The 13,093-nt window shown below is 56.3% G+C and overlaps 60 non-coding genes across 60 annotated transcripts; all 60 read left to right on the forward strand.

Moving 5' to 3' along the window:
• Positions 1 to 72: 72 nt before the first annotated feature.
• On the forward strand, positions 73 to 191 carry LOC141120185 (5S ribosomal RNA). The gene has a single exon (XR_012239512.1). It is a non-coding gene; the product is annotated as a 5S ribosomal RNA (ribosomal RNA).
• Positions 192 to 291: 100 nt separating this feature from the next.
• LOC141120312 (5S ribosomal RNA) lies at positions 292 to 410 on the forward strand. Its single transcript, XR_012239636.1, has one exon. It is a non-coding gene; the product is annotated as a 5S ribosomal RNA (ribosomal RNA).
• Positions 411 to 509: 99 nt separating this feature from the next.
• On the forward strand, positions 510 to 628 carry LOC141120198 (5S ribosomal RNA). Its single transcript, XR_012239525.1, has one exon. It is a non-coding gene; the product is annotated as a 5S ribosomal RNA (ribosomal RNA).
• A 98-nt stretch (positions 629 to 726) lies between these two features.
• Positions 727 to 845, forward strand: LOC141119978 (5S ribosomal RNA). Its single transcript, XR_012239311.1, has one exon. It is a non-coding gene; the product is annotated as a 5S ribosomal RNA (ribosomal RNA).
• Positions 846 to 944: 99 nt separating this feature from the next.
• LOC141120485 (5S ribosomal RNA) lies at positions 945 to 1,063 on the forward strand. The gene has a single exon (XR_012239803.1). It is a non-coding gene; the product is annotated as a 5S ribosomal RNA (ribosomal RNA).
• Positions 1,064 to 1,163: 100 nt separating this feature from the next.
• Positions 1,164 to 1,282, forward strand: LOC141120210 (5S ribosomal RNA). Its single transcript, XR_012239537.1, has one exon. It is a non-coding gene; the product is annotated as a 5S ribosomal RNA (ribosomal RNA).
• Positions 1,283 to 1,382: 100 nt separating this feature from the next.
• On the forward strand, positions 1,383 to 1,501 carry LOC141120222 (5S ribosomal RNA). Its single transcript, XR_012239549.1, has one exon. It is a non-coding gene; the product is annotated as a 5S ribosomal RNA (ribosomal RNA).
• Positions 1,502 to 1,600: 99 nt separating this feature from the next.
• On the forward strand, positions 1,601 to 1,719 carry LOC141120234 (5S ribosomal RNA). The gene has a single exon (XR_012239561.1). It is a non-coding gene; the product is annotated as a 5S ribosomal RNA (ribosomal RNA).
• Positions 1,720 to 1,818: 99 nt separating this feature from the next.
• LOC141120247 (5S ribosomal RNA) lies at positions 1,819 to 1,937 on the forward strand. The gene has a single exon (XR_012239573.1). It is a non-coding gene; the product is annotated as a 5S ribosomal RNA (ribosomal RNA).
• Positions 1,938 to 2,036: 99 nt separating this feature from the next.
• Positions 2,037 to 2,155, forward strand: LOC141120414 (5S ribosomal RNA). The gene has a single exon (XR_012239736.1). It is a non-coding gene; the product is annotated as a 5S ribosomal RNA (ribosomal RNA).
• A 98-nt stretch (positions 2,156 to 2,253) lies between these two features.
• Positions 2,254 to 2,372, forward strand: LOC141120258 (5S ribosomal RNA). The gene has a single exon (XR_012239584.1). It is a non-coding gene; the product is annotated as a 5S ribosomal RNA (ribosomal RNA).
• Positions 2,373 to 2,471: 99 nt separating this feature from the next.
• On the forward strand, positions 2,472 to 2,590 carry LOC141120270 (5S ribosomal RNA). The gene has a single exon (XR_012239595.1). It is a non-coding gene; the product is annotated as a 5S ribosomal RNA (ribosomal RNA).
• Positions 2,591 to 2,688: 98 nt separating this feature from the next.
• LOC141120213 (5S ribosomal RNA) lies at positions 2,689 to 2,807 on the forward strand. The gene has a single exon (XR_012239540.1). It is a non-coding gene; the product is annotated as a 5S ribosomal RNA (ribosomal RNA).
• A 99-nt stretch (positions 2,808 to 2,906) lies between these two features.
• On the forward strand, positions 2,907 to 3,025 carry LOC141120281 (5S ribosomal RNA). The gene has a single exon (XR_012239606.1). It is a non-coding gene; the product is annotated as a 5S ribosomal RNA (ribosomal RNA).
• A 100-nt stretch (positions 3,026 to 3,125) lies between these two features.
• On the forward strand, positions 3,126 to 3,244 carry LOC141120293 (5S ribosomal RNA). The gene has a single exon (XR_012239617.1). It is a non-coding gene; the product is annotated as a 5S ribosomal RNA (ribosomal RNA).
• Positions 3,245 to 3,343: 99 nt separating this feature from the next.
• LOC141120305 (5S ribosomal RNA) lies at positions 3,344 to 3,462 on the forward strand. The gene has a single exon (XR_012239629.1). It is a non-coding gene; the product is annotated as a 5S ribosomal RNA (ribosomal RNA).
• A 98-nt stretch (positions 3,463 to 3,560) lies between these two features.
• LOC141120317 (5S ribosomal RNA) lies at positions 3,561 to 3,679 on the forward strand. Its single transcript, XR_012239641.1, has one exon. It is a non-coding gene; the product is annotated as a 5S ribosomal RNA (ribosomal RNA).
• Positions 3,680 to 3,778: 99 nt separating this feature from the next.
• LOC141120314 (5S ribosomal RNA) lies at positions 3,779 to 3,897 on the forward strand. The gene has a single exon (XR_012239638.1). It is a non-coding gene; the product is annotated as a 5S ribosomal RNA (ribosomal RNA).
• A 98-nt stretch (positions 3,898 to 3,995) lies between these two features.
• On the forward strand, positions 3,996 to 4,114 carry LOC141120518 (5S ribosomal RNA). Its single transcript, XR_012239834.1, has one exon. It is a non-coding gene; the product is annotated as a 5S ribosomal RNA (ribosomal RNA).
• A 99-nt stretch (positions 4,115 to 4,213) lies between these two features.
• Positions 4,214 to 4,332, forward strand: LOC141120328 (5S ribosomal RNA). The gene has a single exon (XR_012239652.1). It is a non-coding gene; the product is annotated as a 5S ribosomal RNA (ribosomal RNA).
• A 100-nt stretch (positions 4,333 to 4,432) lies between these two features.
• Positions 4,433 to 4,551, forward strand: LOC141120340 (5S ribosomal RNA). The gene has a single exon (XR_012239663.1). It is a non-coding gene; the product is annotated as a 5S ribosomal RNA (ribosomal RNA).
• Positions 4,552 to 4,651: 100 nt separating this feature from the next.
• On the forward strand, positions 4,652 to 4,770 carry LOC141120351 (5S ribosomal RNA). The gene has a single exon (XR_012239674.1). It is a non-coding gene; the product is annotated as a 5S ribosomal RNA (ribosomal RNA).
• Positions 4,771 to 4,869: 99 nt separating this feature from the next.
• Positions 4,870 to 4,988, forward strand: LOC141120362 (5S ribosomal RNA). Its single transcript, XR_012239685.1, has one exon. It is a non-coding gene; the product is annotated as a 5S ribosomal RNA (ribosomal RNA).
• Positions 4,989 to 5,086: 98 nt separating this feature from the next.
• On the forward strand, positions 5,087 to 5,205 carry LOC141120373 (5S ribosomal RNA). The gene has a single exon (XR_012239696.1). It is a non-coding gene; the product is annotated as a 5S ribosomal RNA (ribosomal RNA).
• Positions 5,206 to 5,305: 100 nt separating this feature from the next.
• Positions 5,306 to 5,424, forward strand: LOC141120385 (5S ribosomal RNA). Its single transcript, XR_012239707.1, has one exon. It is a non-coding gene; the product is annotated as a 5S ribosomal RNA (ribosomal RNA).
• A 98-nt stretch (positions 5,425 to 5,522) lies between these two features.
• On the forward strand, positions 5,523 to 5,641 carry LOC141120905 (5S ribosomal RNA). Its single transcript, XR_012240052.1, has one exon. It is a non-coding gene; the product is annotated as a 5S ribosomal RNA (ribosomal RNA).
• A 99-nt stretch (positions 5,642 to 5,740) lies between these two features.
• Positions 5,741 to 5,859, forward strand: LOC141120556 (5S ribosomal RNA). The gene has a single exon (XR_012239872.1). It is a non-coding gene; the product is annotated as a 5S ribosomal RNA (ribosomal RNA).
• Positions 5,860 to 5,959: 100 nt separating this feature from the next.
• On the forward strand, positions 5,960 to 6,078 carry LOC141120396 (5S ribosomal RNA). Its single transcript, XR_012239718.1, has one exon. It is a non-coding gene; the product is annotated as a 5S ribosomal RNA (ribosomal RNA).
• A 90-nt stretch (positions 6,079 to 6,168) lies between these two features.
• LOC141120066 (5S ribosomal RNA) lies at positions 6,169 to 6,287 on the forward strand. The gene has a single exon (XR_012239399.1). It is a non-coding gene; the product is annotated as a 5S ribosomal RNA (ribosomal RNA).
• Positions 6,288 to 6,385: 98 nt separating this feature from the next.
• LOC141120408 (5S ribosomal RNA) lies at positions 6,386 to 6,504 on the forward strand. The gene has a single exon (XR_012239730.1). It is a non-coding gene; the product is annotated as a 5S ribosomal RNA (ribosomal RNA).
• A 99-nt stretch (positions 6,505 to 6,603) lies between these two features.
• Positions 6,604 to 6,722, forward strand: LOC141119960 (5S ribosomal RNA). The gene has a single exon (XR_012239293.1). It is a non-coding gene; the product is annotated as a 5S ribosomal RNA (ribosomal RNA).
• Positions 6,723 to 6,820: 98 nt separating this feature from the next.
• LOC141119980 (5S ribosomal RNA) lies at positions 6,821 to 6,939 on the forward strand. The gene has a single exon (XR_012239313.1). It is a non-coding gene; the product is annotated as a 5S ribosomal RNA (ribosomal RNA).
• A 100-nt stretch (positions 6,940 to 7,039) lies between these two features.
• LOC141120420 (5S ribosomal RNA) lies at positions 7,040 to 7,158 on the forward strand. Its single transcript, XR_012239741.1, has one exon. It is a non-coding gene; the product is annotated as a 5S ribosomal RNA (ribosomal RNA).
• A 99-nt stretch (positions 7,159 to 7,257) lies between these two features.
• On the forward strand, positions 7,258 to 7,376 carry LOC141120057 (5S ribosomal RNA). Its single transcript, XR_012239390.1, has one exon. It is a non-coding gene; the product is annotated as a 5S ribosomal RNA (ribosomal RNA).
• Positions 7,377 to 7,474: 98 nt separating this feature from the next.
• Positions 7,475 to 7,593, forward strand: LOC141120433 (5S ribosomal RNA). Its single transcript, XR_012239753.1, has one exon. It is a non-coding gene; the product is annotated as a 5S ribosomal RNA (ribosomal RNA).
• Positions 7,594 to 7,692: 99 nt separating this feature from the next.
• Positions 7,693 to 7,811, forward strand: LOC141120917 (5S ribosomal RNA). The gene has a single exon (XR_012240063.1). It is a non-coding gene; the product is annotated as a 5S ribosomal RNA (ribosomal RNA).
• Positions 7,812 to 7,909: 98 nt separating this feature from the next.
• Positions 7,910 to 8,028, forward strand: LOC141119900 (5S ribosomal RNA). Its single transcript, XR_012239233.1, has one exon. It is a non-coding gene; the product is annotated as a 5S ribosomal RNA (ribosomal RNA).
• Positions 8,029 to 8,127: 99 nt separating this feature from the next.
• Positions 8,128 to 8,246, forward strand: LOC141120444 (5S ribosomal RNA). The gene has a single exon (XR_012239764.1). It is a non-coding gene; the product is annotated as a 5S ribosomal RNA (ribosomal RNA).
• Positions 8,247 to 8,346: 100 nt separating this feature from the next.
• On the forward strand, positions 8,347 to 8,465 carry LOC141120455 (5S ribosomal RNA). Its single transcript, XR_012239775.1, has one exon. It is a non-coding gene; the product is annotated as a 5S ribosomal RNA (ribosomal RNA).
• A 100-nt stretch (positions 8,466 to 8,565) lies between these two features.
• Positions 8,566 to 8,684, forward strand: LOC141120466 (5S ribosomal RNA). Its single transcript, XR_012239786.1, has one exon. It is a non-coding gene; the product is annotated as a 5S ribosomal RNA (ribosomal RNA).
• A 90-nt stretch (positions 8,685 to 8,774) lies between these two features.
• Positions 8,775 to 8,893, forward strand: LOC141120478 (5S ribosomal RNA). Its single transcript, XR_012239797.1, has one exon. It is a non-coding gene; the product is annotated as a 5S ribosomal RNA (ribosomal RNA).
• Positions 8,894 to 8,991: 98 nt separating this feature from the next.
• LOC141120490 (5S ribosomal RNA) lies at positions 8,992 to 9,110 on the forward strand. Its single transcript, XR_012239808.1, has one exon. It is a non-coding gene; the product is annotated as a 5S ribosomal RNA (ribosomal RNA).
• Positions 9,111 to 9,209: 99 nt separating this feature from the next.
• LOC141120274 (5S ribosomal RNA) lies at positions 9,210 to 9,328 on the forward strand. The gene has a single exon (XR_012239599.1). It is a non-coding gene; the product is annotated as a 5S ribosomal RNA (ribosomal RNA).
• A 98-nt stretch (positions 9,329 to 9,426) lies between these two features.
• LOC141120214 (5S ribosomal RNA) lies at positions 9,427 to 9,545 on the forward strand. The gene has a single exon (XR_012239541.1). It is a non-coding gene; the product is annotated as a 5S ribosomal RNA (ribosomal RNA).
• Positions 9,546 to 9,644: 99 nt separating this feature from the next.
• LOC141120360 (5S ribosomal RNA) lies at positions 9,645 to 9,763 on the forward strand. The gene has a single exon (XR_012239683.1). It is a non-coding gene; the product is annotated as a 5S ribosomal RNA (ribosomal RNA).
• A 98-nt stretch (positions 9,764 to 9,861) lies between these two features.
• On the forward strand, positions 9,862 to 9,980 carry LOC141120216 (5S ribosomal RNA). Its single transcript, XR_012239542.1, has one exon. It is a non-coding gene; the product is annotated as a 5S ribosomal RNA (ribosomal RNA).
• Positions 9,981 to 10,079: 99 nt separating this feature from the next.
• LOC141120502 (5S ribosomal RNA) lies at positions 10,080 to 10,198 on the forward strand. The gene has a single exon (XR_012239819.1). It is a non-coding gene; the product is annotated as a 5S ribosomal RNA (ribosomal RNA).
• A 100-nt stretch (positions 10,199 to 10,298) lies between these two features.
• LOC141120491 (5S ribosomal RNA) lies at positions 10,299 to 10,417 on the forward strand. The gene has a single exon (XR_012239809.1). It is a non-coding gene; the product is annotated as a 5S ribosomal RNA (ribosomal RNA).
• A 100-nt stretch (positions 10,418 to 10,517) lies between these two features.
• Positions 10,518 to 10,636, forward strand: LOC141120513 (5S ribosomal RNA). The gene has a single exon (XR_012239830.1). It is a non-coding gene; the product is annotated as a 5S ribosomal RNA (ribosomal RNA).
• A 99-nt stretch (positions 10,637 to 10,735) lies between these two features.
• Positions 10,736 to 10,854, forward strand: LOC141120124 (5S ribosomal RNA). Its single transcript, XR_012239453.1, has one exon. It is a non-coding gene; the product is annotated as a 5S ribosomal RNA (ribosomal RNA).
• A 98-nt stretch (positions 10,855 to 10,952) lies between these two features.
• LOC141120525 (5S ribosomal RNA) lies at positions 10,953 to 11,071 on the forward strand. The gene has a single exon (XR_012239841.1). It is a non-coding gene; the product is annotated as a 5S ribosomal RNA (ribosomal RNA).
• A 99-nt stretch (positions 11,072 to 11,170) lies between these two features.
• LOC141120536 (5S ribosomal RNA) lies at positions 11,171 to 11,289 on the forward strand. Its single transcript, XR_012239852.1, has one exon. It is a non-coding gene; the product is annotated as a 5S ribosomal RNA (ribosomal RNA).
• A 98-nt stretch (positions 11,290 to 11,387) lies between these two features.
• LOC141120930 (5S ribosomal RNA) lies at positions 11,388 to 11,506 on the forward strand. Its single transcript, XR_012240074.1, has one exon. It is a non-coding gene; the product is annotated as a 5S ribosomal RNA (ribosomal RNA).
• Positions 11,507 to 11,605: 99 nt separating this feature from the next.
• On the forward strand, positions 11,606 to 11,724 carry LOC141120548 (5S ribosomal RNA). Its single transcript, XR_012239864.1, has one exon. It is a non-coding gene; the product is annotated as a 5S ribosomal RNA (ribosomal RNA).
• Positions 11,725 to 11,824: 100 nt separating this feature from the next.
• LOC141120067 (5S ribosomal RNA) lies at positions 11,825 to 11,943 on the forward strand. Its single transcript, XR_012239400.1, has one exon. It is a non-coding gene; the product is annotated as a 5S ribosomal RNA (ribosomal RNA).
• A 100-nt stretch (positions 11,944 to 12,043) lies between these two features.
• Positions 12,044 to 12,162, forward strand: LOC141120559 (5S ribosomal RNA). The gene has a single exon (XR_012239875.1). It is a non-coding gene; the product is annotated as a 5S ribosomal RNA (ribosomal RNA).
• Positions 12,163 to 12,261: 99 nt separating this feature from the next.
• LOC141120571 (5S ribosomal RNA) lies at positions 12,262 to 12,380 on the forward strand. The gene has a single exon (XR_012239886.1). It is a non-coding gene; the product is annotated as a 5S ribosomal RNA (ribosomal RNA).
• Positions 12,381 to 12,479: 99 nt separating this feature from the next.
• LOC141120583 (5S ribosomal RNA) lies at positions 12,480 to 12,598 on the forward strand. Its single transcript, XR_012239897.1, has one exon. It is a non-coding gene; the product is annotated as a 5S ribosomal RNA (ribosomal RNA).
• A 100-nt stretch (positions 12,599 to 12,698) lies between these two features.
• LOC141120595 (5S ribosomal RNA) lies at positions 12,699 to 12,817 on the forward strand. Its single transcript, XR_012239905.1, has one exon. It is a non-coding gene; the product is annotated as a 5S ribosomal RNA (ribosomal RNA).
• Positions 12,818 to 12,917: 100 nt separating this feature from the next.
• Positions 12,918 to 13,036, forward strand: LOC141120606 (5S ribosomal RNA). Its single transcript, XR_012239906.1, has one exon. It is a non-coding gene; the product is annotated as a 5S ribosomal RNA (ribosomal RNA).
• Positions 13,037 to 13,093: the final 57 nt, after the last annotated feature.

Here is a 13,093-nt window from a genome sequence, read left to right on the forward strand (position 1 = left end):
GCCCTGTTTTTTTCCTCGTTTCCCATCTTGGCGCCGCCAAGGTCAAGAGGGTTGAGCGTGCCGTTAGAGATCGCCTACGGCCACATCACCCTGAAAGCGCCCGATCTCGTCTGATCTCGGAGGCTAAGCAGGGTCGGGCCTGGTTAGTACCTGGATGGGAGACCGCCTGGGAATACCAGGTGCCGTAGGCTTTTTTTTTTTGGGGGAGTTCTGGACTTGCCCTGTTTTTTTTCCTCGTTTCCCATCTTGGCGCCGCCAAGGTCAAGAGGGTTGAGCGTGCCGTTAGAGATCGCCTACGGCCACATCACCCTGAAAGCGCCCGATCTCGTCTGATCTCGGAGGCTAAGCAGGGTCGGGCCTGGTTAATACCTGGATGGGAGACCGCCTGGGAATACCAGGTGCCGTAGGCTTCTTTTTTTCTTGGATTTCTGGACTTGCCCTGTTTTTTTTCCTCGTTTCCCATCTTGGCGCCGCCAAGGTCAAGAGGGTTGAGCGTGCCGTTAGAGATCGCCTACGGCCACATCACCCTGAAAGCGCCCGATCTCGTCTGATCTCGGAGGCTAAGCAGGGTCGGGCCTGGTTAGTACCTGGATGGGAGACCGCCTGGGAATACCAGGTGCCGTAGGCTTCTTTTTTTCTTGGAGTTCTGGACTTGCCCTGTTTTTTTCCTCGTTTCCCATCTTGGTGCCGCCAAAGTCAAGAGGGTTGAGCGTGCCATAAGAGATCGCCTACGGCCACATCACCCTGAAAGCGCCCGATCTCTTCTGATCTCGGAGGCTAAGCAGGGTCGGGCCTGGTTAGTACCTGGATGGGAGACCGCCTGGGAATACCAGGTGCCGTAGGCTTCTTTTTTTTGGGGGAGTTCTGGACTTGCCCTGTTTTTTTCCTCGTTTCCCATCTTGGCGCCGCCAAGGTCAAGAGGGTTGAGCGTGCCGTTAGAGATCGCCTACGGCCACATCACCCTGAAAGCGCCCGATCTCGTCTGATCTCGGAGGCTAAGCAGGGTCGGGCCTGGTTAGTACCTGGATGGGAGAACGCCTGGGAATACCAGGTGCCGTAGGCTTCTTTTTTTTGGGGGAGTTCTGGACTTGCCCTGTTTTTTTTCCTCGTTTCCCATCTTGGCGCCGCCAAGGTCAAGAGGGTTGAGCGTGCCGTTAGAGATCGCCTACGGCCACATCACCCTGAAAGCGCCCGATCTCGTCTGATCTCGGAGGCTAAGCAGGGTCGGGCCTGGTTAGTACCTGGATGGGAGACCGCCTGGGAATACCAGGTGCCGTAGGCTTCTTTTTTTGGGGGGCGTTCTGGACTTGCCCTGTTTTTTTTCCTCGTTTCCCATCTTGGCGCCGCCAAGGTCAAGAGGGTTGAGCGTGCCGTTAGAGATCGCCTACGGCCACATCACCCTGAAAGCGCCCGATCTCGTCTGATCTCGGAGGCTAAGCAGGGTCGGGCCTGGTTAGTACCTGGATGGGAGACCGCCTGGGAATACCAGGTGCCGTAGGCTTCTTTTTTTCTTGGATTTCTGGACTTGCCCTGTTTTTTTTCCTCGTTTCCCATCTTGGCGCCGCCAAGGTCAAGAGGGTTGAGCGTGCCGTTAGAGATCGCCTACGGCCACATCACCCTGAAAGCGCCCGATCTCGTCTGATCTCGGAGGCTAAGCAGGGTCGGGCCTGGTTAGTACCTGGATGGGAGACCGCCTGGGAATACCAGGTGCCGTAGGCTTCTTTTTTTCTTGGATTTCTGGACTTGCCCTGTTTTTTTTCCTCGTTTCCCATCTTGGCGCCGCCAAGGTCAAGAGGGTTGAGCGTGCCGTTAGAGATCGCCTACGGCCACATCACCCTGAAAGCGCCCGATCTCGTCTGATCTCGGAGGCTAAGCAGGGTCGGGCCTGGTTAGTACCTGGATGGGAGACCGCCTGGGAATACCAGGTGCCGTAGGCTTCTTTTTTTCTTGGATTTCTGGACTTGCCCTGTTTTTTTTCCTCGTTTCCCATCTTGGCGCCGCCAAGGTCAAGAGGGTTGAGCGTGCCGTTAGAGATCGCCTACGGCCACATCACCCTGAAAGCGCCCGATCTCGTCTGATCTCGGAGGCTAAGCAGGGTCGGGCATGGTTAGTACCTGGATGGGAGACCGCCTGGGAATACCAGGTGCCGTAGGCTTCTTCTTTTCTTGGAGTTCTGGACTTGCCCTGTTTTTTTCCTCGTTTCCCATCTTGGTGCCGCCAAAGTCAAGAGGGTTGAACGTGCCGTAAGAGATTGCCTACGGCCACATCACCCTGAAAGCGCCCGATCTCGTCTGATCTCGGAGGCTAAGCAGGGTCGGGCCTGGTTAGTACCTGGATGGGAGACCGCCTGGGAATACCAGGTGCCGTAGGCTTCTTTTTTTCTTGGATTTCTGGACTTGCCCTGTTTTTTTTCCTCGTTTCCCATCTTGGCGCCGCCAAGGTCAAGACGGTTGAGCGTGCCGTTAGAGATCGCCTACGGCCACATCACCCTGAAAGCGCCCGATCTCGTCTGATCTCGGAGGCTAAGCAGGGTCGGGCCTGGTTAGTACCTGGATGGGAGACCGCCTGGGAATACCAGGTGCCGTAGGCTTCTTTTTTTCTTGGAGTTCTGGACTTGCCCTGTTTTTTTCCTCGTTTCCCATCTTGGTGCCGCCAAAGTCAAGAGGGTTGAGCGTGCCGTAAGAGATCGCCTACGGCCACATCACCCTGAAAGCGCCCGATCTCGTCTGATCTTGGAGGCTAAGCAGGGTCGGGCCTGGTTAGTACCTGGATGGGAGACCGCCTGGGAATACCAGGTGCCGTAGGCTTCTTTTTTTTGGGGGAGTTCTGGACTTGCCCTGTTTTTTTCCTCGTTTCCCATCTTGGCGCCGCCAAGGTCAAGAGGGTTGAGCGTGCCGTTAGAGATTGCCTACGGCCACATCACCCTGAAAGCGCCCGATCTCGTCTGATCTCGGAGGCTAAGCAGGGTCGGGCCTGGTTAGTACCTGGATGGGAGACCGCCTGGGAATACCAGGTGCCGTAGGCTTCTTTTTTTTGGGGGAGTTCTGGACTTGCCCTGTTTTTTTTCCTCGTTTCCCATCTTGGCGCCGCCAAGGTCAAGAGGGTTGAGCGTGCCGTTAGAGATCGCCTACGGCCACATCACCCTGAAAGCGCCCGATCTCGTCTGATCTCGGAGGCTAAGCAGGGTCGGGCCTGGTTAGTACCTGGATGGGAGACCGCCTGGGAATACCAGGTGCCGTAGGCTTCTTTTTTTCTTGGATTTCTGGACTTGCCCTGTTTTTTTTCCTCGTTTCCCATCTTGGCGCCGCCAAGGTCAAGAGGGTTGAGCGTGCCTTTAGAGATTGCCTACGGCCACATCACCCTGAAAGCGCCCGATCTCGTCTGATCTCGGAGGCTAAGCAGGGTCGGGCCTGGTTAGTACCTGGATGGGAGACCGCCTGGGAATACCAGGTGCCGTAGGCTTCTTTTTTTCTTGGAGTTCTGGACTTGCCCTGTTTTTTTCCTCGTTTCCCATCTTGGTGCCGCCAAAGTCAAGAGGGTTGAGCGTGCCGTAAGAGATCGCCTACGGCCACATCACCCTGAAAGCGCCCGATCTCGTCTGATCTCGGAGGCTAAGCAGGGTCGGGCCTGGTTAGTACCTGGATGGGAGACCGCCTGGGAATACCAGGTGCCGTAGGCTTCTTTTTTTCTTGGATTTCTGGACTTGCCCTGTTTTTTTTCCTCGTTTCCCATCTTGGCGCCGCCAAGGTCAAGAGGGTTGAGCGTGCCGTTAGAGATCGCCTACGGCCACATCACCCTGAAAGCGCCCGATCTTGTCTGATCTCGGAGGCTAAGCAGGGTCGGGCCTGGTTAGTACCTGGATGGGAGACCGCCTGGGAATACCAGGTGCCGTAGGCTTCTTTTTTTCTTGGAGTTCTGGACTTGCCCTGTTTTTTTCCTCGTTTCCCATCTTGGTGCCGCCAAAGTCAAGAGGGTTGAGCGTGCCGTAAGAGATCGCCTACGGCCACATCACCCTGAAAGCGCCCGATCTCGTCTGATTTTGGAGGCTAAGCAGGGTCGGGCCTGGTTAGTACCTGGATGGGAGACCGCCTGGGAATACCAGGTGCCGTAGGCTCCTTTTTTTTGGGGGAGTTCTGGACTTGCCCTGTTTTTTTCCTCGTTTCCCATCTTGGCGCCGCCAAGGTCAAGAGGGTTGAGCGTGCCGTTAGAGATCGCCTACGGCCACATCACCCTGAAAGCGCCCGATCTCGTCTGATCTCGGAGGCTAAGCAGGGTCGGGCCTGGTTAGTACCTGGATGGGAGACCGCCTGGGAATACCAGGTGCCGTAGGCTTCTTTTTTTTGGGGGAGTTCTGGACTTGCCCTGTTTTTTTTCCTCGTTTCCCATCTTGGCGCCGCCAAGGTCAAGAGGGTTGAGCGTGCCGTTAGAGATCGCCTACGGCCACATCACCCTGAAAGCGCCCGATCTCGTCTGATCTCGGAGGCTAAGCAGGGTCGGGCCTGGTTAGTACCTGGATGGGAGACCGCCTGGGAATACCAGGTGCCGTAGGCTTCTTTTTTTGGGGGGCGTTCTGGACTTGCCCTGTTTTTTTTCCTCGTTTCCCATCTTGGCGCCGCCAAGGTCAAGAGGGTTGAGCGTGCCGTTAGAGATCGCCTACGGCCACATCACCCTGAAAGCGCCCGATCTCGTCTGATCTCGGAGGCTAAGCAGGGTCGGGCCTGGTTAGTACCTGGATGGGAGACCGCCTGGGAATACCAGGTGCCGTAGGCTTCTTTTTTTCTTGGATTTCTGGACTTGCCCTGTTTTTTTTCCTCGTTTCCCATCTTGGCGCCGCCAAGGTCAAGAGGGTTGAGCGTGCCGTTAGAGATCGCCTACGGCCACATCACCCTGAAAGCGCCCGATCTCGTCTGATCTCGGAGGCTAAGCAGGGTCGGGCCTGGTTAGTACCTGGATGGGAGACCGCCTGGGAATACCAGGTGCCGTAGGCTTCTTTTTTTCTTGGAGTTCTGGACTTGCCCTGTTTTTTTCCTCGTTTCCCATCTTGGTGCCGCCAAAGTCAAGAGGGTTGAGCGTGCCGTAAGAGATCGCCTACGGCCACATCACCCTGAAAGCGCCCGATCTCGTCTGATCTCGGAGGCTAAGCAGGGTCGGGCCTGGTTAGTACCTGGATGGGAGACCGCCTGGGAATACCAGGTGCCGTAGGCTTCTTTTTTTCTTGGATTTCTGGACTTGCCCTGTTTTTTTTTCCTCGTTTCCCATCTTGGCGCCGCCAAGGTCAAGAGGGTTGAGCGTGCCATTAGAGATCGCCTACGGCCACATCACCCTGAAAGCGCCCGATCTCGTCTGATCTCGGAGGCTAAGCAGGGTCGGGCCTGGTTAGTACCTGGATGGGAGACCGCCTGGGAATACCAGGTGCCGTAGGCTTCTTTTTTTCTTGGAGTTCTGGACTTGCCCTGTTTTTTTCCTCGTTTCCCATCTTGGTGCCGCCAAAGTCAAGAGGGTTGAGCGTGCCGTAAGAGATCGCCTACGGCCACATCACCCTGAAAGCGCCCGATCTCGTCTGATCTCGGAGGCTAAGCAGGGTTGGGCCTGGTTAGTACCTGGATGGGAGACCGCCTGGGAATACCAGGTGCCGTAGGCTTCTTTTTTTTGGGGGAGTTCTGGACTTGCCCTGTTTTTTTCCTCGTTTCCCATCTTGGCGCCGCCAAGGTCAAGAGGGTTGAGCGTGCCGTTAGAGATCGCCTACGGCCACATCACCCTGAAAGCGCCCGATATCGTCTGATCTCGGAGGCTAAGCAGGGTCGGGCCTGGTTAGTACCTGGATGGGAGACCGACTGGGAATACCAGGTGCCGTAGGCTTCTTTTTTTGGGGGGCGTTCTGGACTTGCCCTGTTTTTTTTCCTCGTTTCCCATCTTGGCGCCGCCAAGGTCAAGAGGGTTGAGCGTGCCGTTAGAGATCGCCTACGGCCACATCACCCTGAAAGCGCCCGATCTCGTCTGATCTCGGAGGCTAAGCAGGGTCGGGCCTGGTTAGTACCTGGATGGGAGACCGCCTGGGAATACCAGGTGCCGTAGGCTTCTTGATTTCTGGACTTGCCCTGTTTTTTTTCCTCGTTTCCCATCTTGGCGCCGCCAAGGTCAAGAGGGTTGAGCGTGCCGTTAGAGATCGCCTACGGCCACATCACCCTGAAAGCGCCCGATCTCGTCTGATCTCGGAGGCTAAGCAGGGTCGGGCCTGGTTAGTACCTGGATGGGAGACCGACTGGGAATACCAGGTGCCGTAGGCTTCTTTTTTTCTTGGAGTTCTGGACTTGCCCTGTTTTTTTCCTCGTTTCCCATCTTGGTGCCGCCAAAGTCAAGAGGGTTGAGCGTGCCGTAAGAGATCGCCTACGGCCACATCACCCTGAAAGCGCCCGATCTCGTCTGATCTCGGAGGCTAAGCAGGGTCGGGCCTGGTTAGTACCTGGATGGGAGACCGCCTGGGAATACCAGGTGCCGTAGGCTTCTTTTTTTCTTGGATTTCTGGACTTGCCCTGTTTTTTTTCCTCGTTTCCCATCTTGGCGCCGCCAAGGTCAAGAGGGTTGAGCGTGCCGTTAGAGATCGCCTACGGCCACATCACCCTGAAAGCGCCCGATCTCGTCTGATCTCGGAGGCTAAGCAGGGTCGAGCCTGGTTAGTACCTGGATGGGAGACCGCCTGGGAATACCAGGTGCCGTAGGCTTCTTTTTTTCTTGGAGTTCTGGACTTGCCCTGTTTTTTTCCTCGTTTCCCATCTTGGTGCCGCCAAAGTCAAGAGGGTTGAGCGTGCCGTAAGAGATCGCCTACGGCCACATCACCCTGAAAGCACCCGATCTCGTCTGATCTTGGAGGCTAAGCAGGGTCGGGCCTGGTTAGTACCTGGATGGGAGACCGCCTGGGAATACCAGGTGCCGTAGGCTTCTTTTTTTGGGGGGCGTTCTGGACTTGCCCTGTTTTTTTTCCTCGTTTCCCATCTTGGCGCCGCCAAGGTCAAGAGGGTTGAGCGTGCCGTTAGAGATCGCCTACGGCCACATCACCCTGAAAGCGCCCGATCTCGTCTGATCTCGGAGGCTAAGCAGGGTCGGGCCTGGTTAGTACCTGGATGGGAGACCGCCTGGGAATACCAGGTGCCGTAGGCTTCTTTTTTTCTTGGATTTCTGGACTTGCCCTGTTTTTTTTCCTCGTTTCCCATCTTGGCGCCGCCAAGGTCAAGAGGGTTGAGCGTGCCGTTAGAGATCGCCTACGGCCACATCACCCTGAAAGCGCCCGATCTCGTCTGATCTCGGAGGCTAAGCAGGGTCGGGCTTGGTTAGTACCTGGATGGGAGACCGCCTGGGAATACCAGGTGCCGTAGGCTTCTTTTTTTCTTGGAGTTCTGGACTTGCCCTGTTTTTTTCCTCGTTTCCCATCTTGGTGCCGCCAAAGTCAAGAGGGTTGAGCGTGCCGTAAGAGATCGCCTACGGCCACATCACCCTGAAAGCGCCCGATCTCGTCTGATCTCGGAGGCTAAGCAGGGTCGGGCCTGGTTAGTACCTGGATGGGAGACCGCCTGGGAATACCAGGTGCCGTAGGCTTCTTTTTTTCTTGGATTTCTGGACTTGCCCTGTTTTTTTTCCTCGTTTCCCATCTTGGCGCCGCCAAGGTCAAGAGGGTTGAGCGTGCCGTTAGAGATCGCCTACGGCCACATCACCCTGAAAGCGCCCGATCTCGTCTGATCTCGGAGGCTAAGCAGGGTTGGGCCTGGTTAGTACCTGGATGGGAGACCGCCTGGGAATACCAGGTGCCGTAGGCTTCTTTTTTTCTTGGAGTTCTGGACTTGCCCTGTTTTTTTCCTCGTTTCCCATCTTGGTGCCGCCAAAGTCAAGAGGGTTGAGCGTGCCATAAGAGATCGCCTACGGCCATATCACCCTGAAAGCGCCCGATCTCGTCTGATCTTGGAGGCTAAGCAGGGTCGGGCCTGGTTAGTACCTGGATGGGAGACCGCCTGGGAATACCAGGTGCCGTAGGCTTCTTTTTTTTGGGGGAGTTCTGGACTTGCCCTGTTTTTTTCCTCGTTTCCCATCTTGGCGCCGCCAAGGTCAAGAGGGTTGAGCGTGCCGTTAGAGATCGCCTACGGCCACATCACCCTGAAAGCGCCCGATCTCGTCTGATCTCGGAGGCTAAGCAGGGTCGGGCCTGGTTAGTACCTGGATGGGAGACCGCCTGGGAATACCAGGTGCCGTAGGCTTCTTTTTTTTGGGGGAGTTCTGGACTTGCCCTGTTTTTTTTCCTCGTTTCCCATCTTGGCGCCGCCAAGGTCAAGAGGGTTGAGCGTGCCGTTAGAGATCGCCTACGGCCACATCACCCTGAAAGCGCCCGATCTCGTCTGATCTCGGAGGCTAAGCAGGGTCGGGCCTGGTTAGTACCTGGATGGGAGACCGCCTGGGAATACCAGGTGCCGTAGGCTTCTTTTTTTGGGGGGCGTTCTGGACTTGCCCTGTTTTTTCTCCTCGTTTCCCATCTTGGCGCCGCCAAGGTCAAGAGGGTTGAGCGTGCCGTTAGAGATCGCCTACGGCCACATCACCCTGAAAGCGCCCGATCTCGTCTGATCTCGGAGGCTAAGCAGGGTCGGGCCTGGTTAGTACCTGGATGGGAGACCGCCTGGGAATACCAGGTGCCGTAGGCTTCTTGATTTCTGGACTTGCCCTGTTTTTTTTCCTCGTTTCCCATCTTGGCGCCGCCAAGGTCAAGAGGGTTGAGCGTGCCGTTAGAGATCGCCTACGGCCACATCACCCTGAAAGCGCCCGATCTCGTCTGATCTCGGAGGCTAAGCAGGGTCGGGCCTGGTTAGTACCTGGATGGGAGACCGCCTGGGAATACCAGGTGCCGTAGGCTTCTTTTTTTCTTGGAGTTCTGGACTTGCCCTGTTTTTTTCCTCGTTTCCCATCTTGGTGCCGCCAAAGTCAAGAGGGTTGAGCGTGCCGTAAGAGATCGCCTACGGCCACATCACCCTGAAAGCGCCCGATCTCGTCTGATCTCGGAGGCTAAGCAGGGTCGGGCCTGGTTAGTACCTGGATGGGAGACCGCCTGGGAATACCAGGTGCCGTAGGCTTCTATTTTTCTTGGATTTCTGGACTTGCCCTGTTTTTTTTCCTCGTTTCCCATCTTGGCGCCGCCAAGGTCAAGAGGGTTGAGCGTGCCGTTAGAGATCGCCCACGGCCACATCACCCTGAAAGCGCCCGATCTCGTCTGATCTCGGAGGCTAAGCAGGGTCGGGCCTGGTTAGTACCTGGATGGGAGACCGCCTGGGAATACCAGGTGCCGTAGGCTTCTTTTTTTCTTGGAGTTCTGGACTTGCCCTGTTTTTTTCCTCGTTTCCCATCTTGGTGCCGCCAAAGTCAAGAGGGTTGAGCGTGCCGTAAGAGATCGCCTACGGCCACATCACCCTGAAAGCGCCCGATCTCGTCTGATCTTGGAGGCTAAGCAGGGTCGGGCCTGGTTAGTACCTGGATGGGAGACCGCCTGGGAATACCAGGTGCCGTAGGCTTCTTTTTTTCTTGGATTTCTTGACTTGCCCTGTTTTTTTTCCTCGTTTCCCATCTTGGCGCCGCCAAGGTCAAGAGGGTTGAGCGTGCCGTTAGAGATCGCCTACGGCCACATCACCCTGAAAGCGCCCGATCTCGTCTGATCTCGGAGGCTAAGCAGGGTCAGGCCTGGTTAGTACCTGGATGGGAGACCGCCTGGGAATACCAGGTGCCGTAGGCTTCTTTTTTTCTTGGAGTTCTGGACTTGCCCTGTTTTTTTCCTCGTTTCCCATCTTGGTGCCGCCAAAGTCAAGAGGGTTGAGCGTGCCGTAAGAGATCGCCTACGGCCACATCACCCTGAAAGCGCCCGATCTCGTCTGATCTTGGAGGCTAAGCAGGGTCGGGCCTGGTTAGTACCTGGATGGGAGACCGCCTGGGAATACCAGGTGCCGTAGGCTTCTTTTTTTTGGGGGAGTTCTGGACTTGCCCTGTTTTTTTCCTCGTTTCCCATCTTGGCGCCGCCAAGGTCAAGAGGGTTGAGCGTGCCGTTAGAGATCGCCTACGGCCACATCACCCTGAAAGCGCCCGATCTCGTCTGATCTCGGAGGCTAAGCAGGGTCGGGCCTGGTTAGTACCTGGATGGGAGACCGCCTGGGAATACCAGGTGCCGTAGGCTTCTTTTTTTTGGGGGAGTTCTGGACTTGCCCTGTTTTTTTTCCTCGTTTCCCATCTTGGCGCCGCCAAGGTCAAGAGGGTTGAGCGTGCCATTAGAGATCGCCTACGGCCACATCACCCTGAAAGCGCCCGATCTCGTCTGATCTCGGAGGCTAAGCAGGGTCGGGCCTGGTTAGTACCTGGATGGGAGACCGCCTGGGAATACCAGGTGCCCTAGGCTTCTTTTTTTGGGGGGCGTTCTGGACTTGCCCTGTTTTTTTTCCTCGTTTCCCATCTTGGCGCCGCCAAGGTCAAGAGGGTTGAGCGTGCCGTTAGAGATCGCCTACGGCCACATCACCCTGAAAGCGCCCGATCTCGTCTGATCTCGGAGGCTAAGCAGGGTCGGGCCTGGTTAGTACCTGGATGGGAGACCGCCTGGGAATACCAGGTGCCGTAGGCTTCTTTTTTTCTTGGATTTCTGGACTTGCCCTGTTTTTTTTCCTCGTTTCCCATCTTGGCGCCGCCAAGGTCAAGAGGGTTGAGCGTGCCGTTAGAGATCGCCTACGGCCACATCACCCTGAAAGCGCCCGATCTCGTCTGATCTCGGAGGCTAAGCAGGGTCGGGCCTGGTTAGTACCTGGATGGGAGACTACCTGGGAATACCAGGTGCCGTAGGCTTCTTTTTTTCTTGGAGTTCTGGACTTGCCCTGTTTTTTTCCTCGTTTCCCATCTTGGTGCCGCCAAAGTCAAGAGGGTTGAGCGTGCCGTAAGAGATCGCCTACGGCCACATCACCCTGAAAGCGCCCGATCTCGTCTGATCTCGGAGGCTAAGCAGGGTCGGGCCTGGTTAGTACCTGGATGGGAGACCGCCTGGGAATACCAGGTGCCGTAGGCTTCTTTTTTTCTTGGATTTCTGGACTTGCCCTGTTTTTTTTCCTCGTTTCCCATCTTGGCGCCGCCAAGGTCAAGAGGGTTGAGCGTGCCGTTAGAGATCGCCTACGGCCACATCACCCTGAAAGCGCCCGATCTCGTCTGATCTCGGAGGCTAAGCAGGGTCGGGCCTGGTTAGTACCTGGATGGGAGACCGCCTGGGAATACCAGGTGCCGTAGGCTTCTTTTTTTCTTGGAGTTCTGGACTTGCCCTGTTTTTTTCCTCGTTTCCCATCTTGGTGCCGCCAAAGTCAAGAGGGTTGAGCGTGCCATAAGAGATCGCCTACGGCCACATCACCCTGAAAGCGCCCGATCTCGTCTGATCTCGGAGGCTAAGCAGGGTTGGGCCTGGTTAGTACCTGGATGGGAGACCGCCTGGGAATACCAGGTGCCGTAGGCTTCTTTTTTTTGGGGGAGTTCTGGACTTGCCCTGTTTTTTTCCTCGTTTCCCATCTTGGTGCCGCCAAGGTCAAGAGGGTTGAGCGTGCCGTTAGAGATCGCCTACGGCCACATCACCCTGAAAGCGCCCGATCTCGTCTGATCTCGGAGGCTAAGCAGGGTCGGGCCTGGTTAGTACCTGGATGGGAGACCGCCTGGGAATACCAGGTGCCGTAGGCTTCTTTTTTTTGGGGGAGTTCTGGACTTGCCCTGTTTTTTTTCCTCGTTTCCCATCTTGGCGCCGCCAAGGTCAAGAGGGTTGAGCGTGCCGCTAGAGATCGCCTACGGCCACATCACCCTGAAAGCGCCCGATCTCGTCTGATCTCGGAGGCTAAGCAGGGTCGGGCCTGGTTAGTACCTGGATGGGAGACCGACTGGGAATACCAGGTGCCGTAGGCTTCTTTTTTTGGGGGGCGTTCTGGACTTGCCCTGTTTTTTTTCCTCGTTTCCCATCTTGGCGCCGCCAAGGTCAAGAGGGTTGAGCGTGCCGTTAGAGATCGCCTACGGCCACATCACCCTGAAAGCGCCCGATCTCGTCTGATCTCGGAGGCTAAGCAGGGTCGGGCCTGGTTAGTACCTGGATGGGAGACCGCCTGGGAATACCAGGTGCCGTAGGCTTCTTTTTTTCTTGGATTTCTGGACTTGCCCTGTTTTTTTTCCTCGTTTCCCATCTTGGCGCCGCCAAGGTCAAGAGGGTTGAGCGTGCCGTTAGAGATCGCCTACGGCCACATCACCCTGAAAGCGCCCGATCTCGTCTGATCTCGGAGGCTAAGCAGGGTCGGGCCTGGTTAGTACCTGGATGGGAGACCGCCTGGGAATACCAGGTGCCGTAGGCTTCTTTTTTTGGGGGGCGTTATGGACTTGCCCTGTTTTTTTCCTCGTTTCCCATCTTGGCGCCGCCAAGGTCAAGAGGGTTGAGCGTGCCGTTAGAGATCGCCTACGGCCACATCACCCTGAAAGCGCCCGATCTCGTCTGATCTCGGAGGCTAAGCAGGGTCGGGCCTGGTTAGTACCTGGATGGGAGACCGCCTGGGAATACCAGGTGCCGTAGGCTTCTTTTTTTTGGGGGAGTTCTGGACTTGCCCTGTTTTTTTTCCTCGTTTCCCATCTTGGCGCCGCCAAGGTCAAGAGGGTTGAGCGTGCCGTTAGAGATCGCCTACGGCCACATCACCCTGAAAGCGCCCGATCTCGTCTGATCTCGGAGGCTAAGCAGGGTCGGGCCTGGTTAGTACCTGGATGGGAGACCGCCTGGGAATACCAGGTGCCGTAGGCTTCTTTTTTTTGGGGGAGTTCTGGACTTGCCCTGTTTTTTTTCCTCGTTTCCCATCTTGGCGCCGCCAAGGTCAAGAGGGTTGAGCGTGCCGTTAGAGATCGCCTACGGCCACATCACCCTGAAAGCGCCCGATCTCGTCTGATCTCGGAGGCTAAGCAGGGTCGGGCCTGGTTAGTACCTGGATGGGAGACCGCCTGGGAATACCAGGTGCCGTAGGCTTCTTTTTTTCTTGGATTTCTGGACTTGCCCTGTTTTTTTTCCTCGTTTCCCATCTTG

Source organism: Aquarana catesbeiana, linkage group LG13 (assembly GCF_042186555.1).
Source record: "Aquarana catesbeiana isolate 2022-GZ linkage group LG13, ASM4218655v1, whole genome shotgun sequence".
NCBI lineage: Eukaryota > Metazoa > Chordata > Amphibia > Anura > Ranidae > Aquarana > Aquarana catesbeiana.